The following is an 11512-nucleotide window of genomic DNA, read 5'->3' as shown; positions in this document are numbered from 1 at the left end:
TATGCACGCATTAGTTTTCAATTTTCAAATTATAAATAGTTGCCCTAACACCAATTTTACACAATATTTCTCAATACTAAAATATTATATAATATTTAGTGTTGATACTTTGCTTAACTGTTCATTCACCGGTTGGATGAACCTATATATAAAAGAAAATAGGAAAAAATTAATTCTAATCCCTGGAAGTAACGTCTCTAACTTCAGGCATGTTAGTCAGCGCCATCTATGTATGTAAGCGGGAAGCTGTTAAGGCACTCCTGAATTGAACATGGAAAACTAGGTTTTCAATGGAAGAACTTGAAGAATGTGAAAAGTTAATTCAAGTCGTTAAATAAAATTTAAAAAAAAATCTGTGATAAGAATCACTTGGAATGTCTGGAGTGAAAAAATCCTGGAAAATATAAAAAGTTAATTAAATCTCTTGGAAGAAATAAAAAATGACGTCAAATTCCAGGCATAAAATGTACAAAATGTCCCTTAAAAAAGCTTATAAGAAAAATGAGCCTAAATATGTGAAAAAAAAATTATTTAAATGCCTGGAGTGGATTGGAGACGTGATAATTTTGATCCTCATCTGGACGCTACAAGAATTTAATTTAAATCCTAAATAATGGCAAAAAAACAATTTAAAAATCTGGAAAATAGTGGAAAAATTACGTTGAAACTGGAAGAAATTTCAATAACTCCTTTATTAGTCGTTTTTCGAAAAAATTACTTAAATACTTTCAATTTTGCACTTAAAGGGCGCATCTACTAGGCAAATAAAACCTCTGAAATTTTTCATAGAATGTGAGAAAATTTAATTTTTTGGTTTTGATTTATTTGGGATTTTCTCCCACTGTATCAAAAACAACATTATAATTTTTATTTCTAAAAATTACCAGCCTAATTCCAAATAACTTATATAAACAATATCTTTCTTAGATTCACACATTTTTTGTAAAAAAGTAAAATGTCTTTCGATTTCCGTAATGTAAGGGTTCTTATTACACTTTTTATTTTTTCTTGGCTTTACTATAGGAAATAGAGAATTTTGTTATAAGAGTTTTTTGATTGGATTTTTATGAACTATTTATAGCAAAAAATTTTTTTTGAATCTGCCAATTTTTCAAAATTTTCCAATTTTCAGCCAGTTTTGACCCAAAACCGAAAAATGTGAATAACTTTTTTTCGGTTCGTTTTTGGAAAAAAGATGTGAAATACTTTTTATTTGAGACTTAAAAAAACATCCACTGCAAAAAGAAAAAATATGAAATTTCCCATACATTTTGAGAAAATAATGTTTTTTTAATTAGAGGTTTTTCTTGATTTTCTCCCACTGTATGAAAGATAAAATTATTATTTTTATTTCTGAAGATAACCAGCATGATTCCAAACAACTTTTATTTAAACAATATTTTTCTCAGACCAATAGATTTTTTGTAAAAAAATAAAATGTGATTTTTAAAGAAAAATCATGGGTACACCCCTTTCAATTTATGTAATACACGTGTTCTTATAAAAATTCACCTTTTAATTTTTTATAGCTTTGCTATGGGAGATAGAGAATTTTGTTGTCTTTTTTTATGAGCAATATATACCAAAAAAAAAATTTGATTCTGCCAACTTTTCAAAATTTTCAAGTTTTTAGGCAGCTTTGACCCAAAACCGAAAAATGCAAATAGCTTTCTTCTTGTTAATTGAAAATTTGGAAAAGTATATATAAAAGAAAAAATTAATTCAAATCCCTGGAAGTAACGTCGCTAACTTCAGGCGTGTTAGTCAGCGCCATCTATGCGTTTAAACGGTAAGCTCTTAAAGCATGTCTTAAGAAACGTTGCTAACTTCAGACGTGTTAGTAGAAATTACACTTTTTATTTTTTCTTAGCTTTACTATGGGAAATAGAGAATTTTGTTATAAGAGTTTTTTGATTGGATTTTTATGAGCTACTTATAGCAAAATTTTTTTTTTGATTCTGCCAATTTTTCAAAATTTTCCAATTTTCAGCCAGTTTTGACCCAAAACCGAAAAATGTCAATAACTTTTTTCCGGTTCGTTTTTGGAAAAAATATGTAAAATACTTTTTGTTCGAGGCTTAAAAAATACATCTACTGCAAAAAGAAAAAATATGAGATTTCCCATACGTTTTGAGAAAATAATGTTTTTTTATTTAGAGGTTTTTCTTGATTTTCTCCCACTGTATGAAAGATAAAATTATTATTTTTATTTCTGAAGATAACCAGCATGATTCCAAACAACTTTTATATAAACAATATTTTTATCAGACCAATAGATTTTTTGTAAAAAAATAAAATGTGATTTTTAAAGGAAAATCATGGGTACACCCCTTTCAATTTCTGTAAAGCACGTGCTCTTATAAAAATTCACTTTTTAATTTTATTATTTATTTATAGCTTTGCTATGGGAGATAGAGAATTTTGTTATACAAGTTTTTTGATGTCTTTTTTATAAGCAATATATATCAAAAAAAAATTGATTCTGCCAACTTTTCAAAATTTTCAAATTTTTAGGCACTTTTGACCCAAAACCAAAAAATGCAAATAACTTTCCTCCCGTTAATTTTTGGAAAAAATATGTAAAAAACTTTTCGTTTAAAGCTTAAAAAAGGCATCTATTTCAAAAATAAAAAATATAAAATTTCCCATACACTTTGAGAAAATGCCTTTTTATGTTTAGAGGTTTTTCTTCTCAACAAATTACGTCAGACTGTTTGGAATAGACCCAAAATGTCCCGAAAAATAACAATAAATCATCATTAGAAAGTGCTCTAATGAAAATTAAAATAACCTGACCAAGTTTAGTTCCTATAGTGGGTAATAAAATTTGATGAATTATGTTGGTCAGAAACTGAAATTTAGTAGGAAAGCTCGTAATTGAAAAACGAACCCAGTTTCACGAGAAAATAAACCCAAAAATGTACCACTATAAAAAAGGGTTTCAGGCAGTTCGGCATGAAATTAAACGGCCTTTAAAGACTTACTTTTATTACAGTAACACTTTAAACGCCTCCTCCTAAACGACATTATTTCCGAATCTAACTTACTTTATCCGATAGCCGGTTATAAAAGCCTCGTCCCATTAAGTGAATCCCGATATCGATCAGATCCCTTCTTTTTTTTCACAGAAGATTAAACTGAAAAACTCCCCCTGGGGCGACAAAAGGCCTTTTGTTTATCGCGATAAATGTATCGTTGGAGCATGGTAAAAAGTCCACACGCATTTTCATCTAATTGCCCGTCCGATTGTGAACAGACTGATGGGCAAAAGCGGTACACCCTCAAAGGGATTCTATTTGTAGCCTTTTACGTAAAATTAGTCTCGCGGTAAGGGCGGATAATCAAGTTGAAGGAAGCATTCCTGATGACATTTAAGGGCGAAAATAAGTTGGCGCTTTTTATCGTACAAACGCAAATCAGTTTGTTGTGCATGACGAGGTTTATTATTAGAACGCGCATGTTTCACGCTAATTATACTTACTGGTATTGTAAATTTTGTCCTCTGGGGGTTGGATTGTGTCCGAGCAACATCCACATTAATATAATGGGCTCGGTAACGGAAACGCTGACTACATTGTTGATGTTTTCTGAAACAACAAGAGAACAGCCCGGTTAATTGGATATCGGCCGTATAACGTTCGAAATTCGGCAATAAGTTGCCCTGAACACAAATTCTGGTGTGTGTTTTCCTGTTTTATATGGCATTGTTTAATTTATACAACAACGCTGATAATATATTAAATTTTTTATTATTAAAAAACTTAATATAAGAACTATTTTCAAATCACAAAACACATTACGATACTTATTGACAAAAACTAAACCTTTCAATGAAAATAAATTTAATAAAAATATAATCTATAAAATGCCTAAATGGTAAATTTTACATAGGTGAAACCTGTAGACCATTACCAAAAAGAATTAATGAACATCTAGAACACTAGATGCGTCCGTAAAAAGCAACTAGAAATGGAGGTTTTTTTGAAAAAACTAAAAAACCCTGCCCTGGTTAGTTTTGCAGAACACTGGTGCAGTGAATCCGAAATAAAAACATTTTCACTTGAAAACTATTATTTAAGTTCCTTTTATTGTGTAGATCAAATATGGGGGGCAGAGGAGTTGCCTTATTTGCAAGGTCAGATTTTAAGGTAAAACCGGTATATTTTGACCTCGAATGTATCGAACAAACATTTGAATATTGCGCATGTCAGTTTAAACTCGAAAAAATAAATTGCATGTTTTTGTCGCTCTATCGCTCTCCTGATTATAGTAAAGAAAAAATTATTCTGTTTCAAAAAAATCTAGAGAAACTTCTGATAGCAGCAAAAAGGAAGGCCACTTATTTGTTTTTGGGAGCCGATTTTAATCTAGAATTTCATAATGTTAATAATACATCTAACTCATCTAATCCAGTTTTGACGACTTAATGTCTACTTTTAATCTTAAACCATCACACTCTCTTCCTACCAGATCCATTTCAGGCTCAACGCTCGACAACATCTATACTAACTACGGTGGGATACTGTCATTTACGGAAGACTGTGAATTTTCTGATCATAATAAGGCTGTATTGGTGGTCGTTGCAGTTCAGAGGCAGGCCACAGAGGTAAGTGCTGTCGTAACAAAAAACCCAGAAAAAAAAATTGACCATGACTCTTTATTAGCAGAGCACTGGCTGAACGTTTTTTTTGAGCCTAACTTAAACACAAAATTTGAAAATTTCCTAACTACTTTTACCCACCATTTTAACATATCCTTTCCTGAAAAAAAATTAAACATAAGCACTAAAAATAAACATAAATGTCAGTGGGTAACCGATAAAATTGTAAATATTTCAAAACAAGTAAAAAATTTGCATTGGCTCTCAAACGTCACTGGGGATCCTAACATTAAATCTCAATATAAAACTTTAGAAAAAGTATCTCGGAGGCAAAAAACATAACAACAATCAACTTTTACAAAAGTCTACGAACATTAGCAAACCGGCCTGGTCCATAATTAACCGCAATATAAATTATTTTTAAAAATATTCGAACCGTAATTTTTTTCTTGCACCGGTCACTGACACAGAAATTTCTATCAGTATTCATAAAGTCACAAAAAAACGATCAGTTAGTTATGGAACATATAACCCCTTACTATATTATATTTTATTCCTGAGTTTATAGAATATGATCTTTTGCATTGTTATAATTTTTACTTTAGCTAAGAAGTAATTTGTATCGTTTTAATCAGATAGATTTAAGCTTTAGTAGAGTTAAGTCACAACGCTGTAACGTTCTTAAAATAAAATTTTTTAAAGGAGCCTTTGCGTCTTTCAAATCTATAACTGGCGCAGTCGACGGAGTTCTAAGTCGAACAATATCCGACAAAAATCGCGTTTTTACGGTTTATCGGCAATCGCGAGCCTTGTGAATTTACGAAGAGGCAGCACCCAGGAGGAAGTCAAACTTCGACCAAATCTATTGGGAGAAGAGCGTTCAGCAACGGTCCAACTTCGACCCACCCTAGATTAGGCTTGGGAACACAAGCATCGGTTCCTAAAGGCAACGTAGTCTAAGAGAATGCAGCTTTTCATCGCTGGATTTTTGCTATTGTAAGTGCTCATTGTCCTTTCTTTTTCCTTTATTTTTAAATTGATTTTTCCGTTTTTGCACAATTGTAAACGATGACATATACTGTTGTTTTTACGATTGGCAATTCTATTTAGGTTGGATTTAGAGTTACAATTTTATTCAAGTTTTTATTTTTTCTTTTTAGTCAAGTTACGTAATTTTGCGTAATTTCTTATTAATTCTATGTCTGAAAATAATTCTGAAATTATTGACGAATTACTTTCTCATTTGGAAAGGTTATCCGTAACAAATACTGAAACGGATCCGCCTAATTTAAATCAAATTGTTTCTGATAATACCGCTGATATTGACAATACTTTACCTGCCTTACCGGAGGAAGAACTCGAAGTAGAATCTGTATCAGTTGTATCCAGAACCATGCCTACTGATATGCCACTTTTAAAATACCAAACGGATAACATCCCACATTTCGATGGGAATCCAAAGTTATTGCAAAGATTTATTTTATCGTGTAAAAATCTTCTAAGAAATTTTCAAAATAGTCAAACTCGTGGAGACCCTATTAATTCAATTTTAATAGACTCGATTTTAGGCAAATTAAGGGGTAGAGCAGCTGATTTAATTGGTTCTAGATCAGAATTAAATACTTGGGCTTTAATAAAAGAAACCTTAAATTTAACATTCGTAGATCAAAGGGGTATTGACTGTCTAATACAAGACTTAATTTCTATTAGGCCTTATAAAAATGAACCACCATTAAATTTCGACATAAGAATACAAGATGCCAGAAGTCTTTTGTTTACTAAATTAAGTACTTTAATTATTGATGAAAATGAAAAACGAATTAAAATCGCCCATTACGACGATTTTGCTTTAAAAACCTTCTTAGCAGGGCTCAAATATCACATGCAGTTAGTAGTTAGGCTTAAAAATCCAATTAATTTAGAACAGGCACTATCATTTGCCGCCGAAGAAGAAAACTTTATAAATTTCAGCCGAAATCAACATCAAAACACAACTGTAAACCTACCACCACAGACTAAAACATATCCACATCAACATGTTAGAGCTACAAATAATAATGAACAAACATTTCCCCATAATAATAAGCAATTCCCAATACCTTTCTTACAACCAACATTTAATGCCCAATCATCCCCAGAAATTAATATTTTCCGCCCAGCACCACCCTCAAATAATGTGTTTGCATTAAACCCCCAACAGCCTCCAATAAATAATGCATCTTTTGTACCAAGGCCCCCTCAACCACAACCGTCAAATAATTTTCAACAAAAACCATATTTCCAAAACCCAAATTCAAATTTTTCAATAAACACCAATAACAGACCTAATTTTAATCAAAGTTCATCAATTAGAAGCCGCAGTGCTCGAAGCAATTTAAATAGGCCGACGCCAATGGACACTAGTTCAGGCACAGCCATAATTCATAATCCAACACCCCATAAATTAAATTATTAAGAATTTCATGCACAACAAATCAACGACAATAATAATTATTGCTACAATAATTTCCAAGATGATTATTATTACGATTTCTTAGAGCAAAACGAATCTGACCCATATCCCAATGAAAATGCATATTATGCAGACGTGCAAGATCTTTATCACTACAATAACGCTCAGACATCCGATCCTTGCGCTTCAAGTGAAAATATATAACCAGATGAAAATTTTCAGCAAGTTCAGACAACACAATATCCAACGTAATTAATATGCATAATTACAACATAAGATCAGATTTACCGTACGTGTTTATTCCCGAAATCACAGCACATTTTTTAATTGATACCGGCAGCTCTAGAAGTCTAATGTATTTAATATTCAGACCGCCCACACAATGACATATCACGATGAAGTCGCAAACATTCCTATTTTTAGTTTATTTAATACCAATGCTATATCATGCTACCACATTCTTACAAGAAATGTATGATGTCTTAGAAGATCTTCAAATAGCAATAACTTTTTCAAAATTAAATACCTTTCATCCATCGATCATTAGTCCAAAAGACTTATTTAAGGAAATTCAATTAATTTCTACGAGTTTAACATCCGGTAAACTCCCATTTGATCCAACTTTTAAAAATGTATTTCTGTTTGAGAAAGTCCTTAATATAAAAAGTTACGCAAAGGGAAATAAAGTCATATTTATCATCGAAATGCCGATCGTAAAGAAGAACAGTTATCTACTGTACCACCTTTATCCTCTACCTACACCTTCAAAAACCTTCCACGATGTAATATTTCCGCAAACCAACTACCTAATCCTTAATGAGCTGAAGTATGCAAAATCCAACCAACCATGCAGGAAGATCACCACCAACGAATACGCTTGCCAAGACTTTAACCACTTGCCTATAGACGAAGATGCATCTTGCGAAGTACAGATGCTAAAATTCAGAGAATCAATATCCCAATGCCAGCAGACGAAAATCCAAATTACCACCAACAAAGCAGAAAAACTGGAAGAAGGAAAATGGATGCTAATCGTACCTCGACCTCTTGCAGCTATCCAGGCTTGTGGTTCCAATAAAGACAATATCCCATTAAATGGCACCTACATCGTAGAACTGGATTCTACTTGTGAACTTCGTGTCGGAAACATTGTCATCAAAAATTACAAGGATCCAGAAACCCATTACAAAAACATCGAACTACCTCAAATCAACCTATCACCGCCTAGCAATGAAGCTATACCAATTCTCTTCAATAAATTGAAATTAAGCTCACAAACATCTTCATAAATCCATCGAGATTCAGCATCAAAGACTTGACCGGTCCCTGAACCAACCTGTATACTACCACAAAACCAGTATTTATACTGTATTACTTTATATTCTGCTAGTAGCAATAATTAGCTACTTTATGGTGCAGAAATTCCTGATACTCCTGATTGCAACGTACACACTAAGTCGACAACGTCGATAGACATAGTCGTGTCGACTCGGTGTGGATTACCGTTATTTAATATATTTTTTTGTTGGCAACACTGAAAATGTTCAGAGTGACCAACATCAAAAGGACACAACTACTATAAAAATTGTGGCCACCAGGCAGTGGTCATTTCCATATGCATTAGCAGTCCTGGTATAAGTTCGTGCCTATGACATATTAATAAATTTGACAAGGCGCCAATTTCGATTTATTTCTTATAAATCACTTTCTATTATAAACAATAATTGGCTATAATACGATTTATTCGCGGTCATGTTGGAACTGTGAATTTATTATATATATATCGCGATTTTCAATTCAATTTTCGTGTATGATATAGGGCCCGTGCCAGGCCACATTCCGATATTAGGTATCGATTGATATTTCCCCTTTTTGAGATTTTCCCGACGACAAACGGAAAATCTCATCTAGAAAATATTAGTCAGCCAATCAGGAGGCGTTGTTTAAATATAGGTTGGCCGGTTATAGTTACGGGGGTGTTCCAAAAATTACATTCACAATAAATAAAACGATTGATACAAGAAAAAGCTTGAGCACGAAAAAATTTAAAAAACGGTATTGAGAGTAAATCTTCCAACCTACAATTTAAGTTATCACATATTTTCCTCTAAAATGAGTACTTATTGGGTTATGAGCGTTTAAACAATTGAAAATCAACTTTCCCAAACAACTTATTACCACTTCAGACTTCATATTGTTCTCGTCCCGTCAAACTAATTTAATTAAAGGACTACTTAGGCAGATTACTCCCGCCGGCAGGTTTTCCCGAAAATTCAGCCAGAATTCCCAAACTTGATGAATAATTACTCCGTTCGAAGTAATCGCAGTGGGGTTCTCTATTATTATTCTTAGATTTACTTTTGCTCACGGTCATAAAAATACAACTATTTAATTATTAATGGAAGCAAAAGTTTCACAATTGGAGACTCAAGAGCGGCACGTGGAGGAAAAGTTTTTCCGTCTTATTTATTTGGGACGTCGCCTTGATTTATTTATATACAATTGAAACTTTCAAATTTTCGATTGTTCGGTCGTAGGGTGTGTCGAAAATTACATTCATAATATGCGCGTACTAAAAATAGGGTGGAACATATGGATTTTAATTAAATTACAAAAAAAAAAACACGTGAAAAATATAAAGTTTCCCAATTATTTTCCCTAATAGGAAATGTGAGAAGCGAGAGTCCCTCGGCGCCCGTAACCCATTTTCCGAATTTATATTTTCGACGGAATAAAATACCCCGGGACCTTCGGAACGGGATTATGACTAATGATAGTAAAAGGGCAATTATCGTAATTCCGGTATACGTAGCGGCCCCATAATGTGGAAAAGGTACATCAAATATTAATAATTCTTTAGGGCTACCCCCATTTCTTGTTTTACCTGATGCCTGACGGTTATTTTCGGATATTTACCGATGTGAACGAGGGTCGAAAAAAAAACTTAGTAAAAGTAATGTTTGTTTATTTGTGAATAACCTCAGTTAAGCCTATTTCTCTTTCTCATATTTCATATGTAACTCACGATTATTATTATATAACCAGGGGCCAAGTCTGCATTAAGTCACGTTTCGTTCCACCCGTATAGCGAAAAGAATCCGGGATCCAATTTCATCCGGTAAAAAGGCACGGGCCCCTTCCCCGTTTCCCAGGGATATTCTAAACTAATCATGAAAAAGGTACAACAGCCCTTAAGGTTATTAAATTTAAAACAAAAAATCTGTTTTCTTAAAAATGAATGAAGTTAGCTCAAGGCGGATCGGTTACGTTAATGGATTAAACCATAATAAATAAATTCAATATTAGAGAGGAGTGTCGCTTAATTTAAATTTTAATGCGTTTTGCTTTATTCCATTTTTCCATTTGGTTTTATTCATACGTTCAGGTAGTATTAGATTTAGTTGTTAGACGTGGCAACGTTGGATCGGCCGTAAATGACGGGCAGTGACAGAACCAACGCGGTGGGTCAACTGGCCTTGATTTCTCTCTTTGATAAGTTGTATAATTTAAAACGTAAAAACGAGTTGCAACGACCAAAGTACCTTTCATTTCAAGAACCCAATGATCAAACAGACAGACCTCTCGTCGACCATTTTGTCATGTATTGTTACGTCACAGATGTTAATCCGGGGCGCGAAATTTGAATTTGAATCCTCCTATACAGGTCAATATTACAAAACTTTCGAATGCTAGGCACTTAATGATAATGACAGATACATGGAACACAAGCATCCTTAATTAAAAAATATTAGGTTATTGGAGAATATTAAATTATGTTCGCGGTCTAAGGAAGAACTTAGTGTTGCCCTTGTATATCGCAGCTTGATTTAAGCAAGGCCTTCGACACTATAAACCATAATCTGCTATTAGTCAAGCTGCAATATTTCGGCTCGTCAGTTAATGCTATAAAATTTGTCCAAAGCTATTTTAACAGTCAAGAGGCAATAAGGTGGCTGTAAACAGAGAAGATGGCATTAAGTGTGATCGGAACGCCGTTTTTACGGCTCAGTTTCCTTATCTGTACTTTTTGTTTGTTTACTTATACATATATATAAAAAAATCTTTTTTTTACATTTTTGCATACCATAAACAAGTTTTCCATGTGTTTCTCTAGGAACTCGGTCGATCTTCTCATGGTTCTTGCATAAATGTTATTGCTTAAATGTTTTTAATAAATTTCCGACTTACAGAAAATTAAAGGAAAAACAAAAAAATCCACTTCGTCTAAAAACTTCGTCAATAAATATAAAATGTTTACATGCCTTGGGAAAATTTACAACTAATCCATGTTTCTACTTCTACTATAATAGGTATAGGCAAGTTAGTATAATAGGTATAAGAAGGGCCAAGAACGACTAACTAAGGGCCTAGATTGAGATGGCACACAATAACCTAAAGGAAAATTGGAGTAATATTAAGTAACTCTGGAATGGAAACTAAACAATATCCAATTGACACAA

At 32.9% G+C, this 11512-nt stretch overlaps 1 protein-coding gene across 4 annotated transcripts in view; it reads right to left on the bottom strand.

Moving 5' to 3' along the window:
- LOC126747011 (probable G-protein coupled receptor CG31760) overlaps window positions 1–11512 on the bottom strand; it is a 165254-nt gene that overhangs the window by 135732 nt on the left and 18010 nt on the right. For all 4 annotated transcript variants that reach the window (XR_007664069.1, XM_050455479.1, XM_050455482.1 and 1 more), the window contains exon 2: window positions 3482–3587. The gene's annotated coding sequence lies outside the window, so the exon portion shown is untranslated. The remainder of the gene's footprint in view (window positions 1–3481; window positions 3588–11512) is intronic.

This window comes from Anthonomus grandis, chromosome 18 (assembly GCF_022605725.1).
Source record: "Anthonomus grandis grandis chromosome 18, icAntGran1.3, whole genome shotgun sequence".
In the NCBI taxonomy this organism is placed as follows: domain Eukaryota; kingdom Metazoa; phylum Arthropoda; class Insecta; order Coleoptera; family Curculionidae; genus Anthonomus; species Anthonomus grandis.
This window is presented reverse-complemented; position numbering and strand designations above follow the sequence as displayed.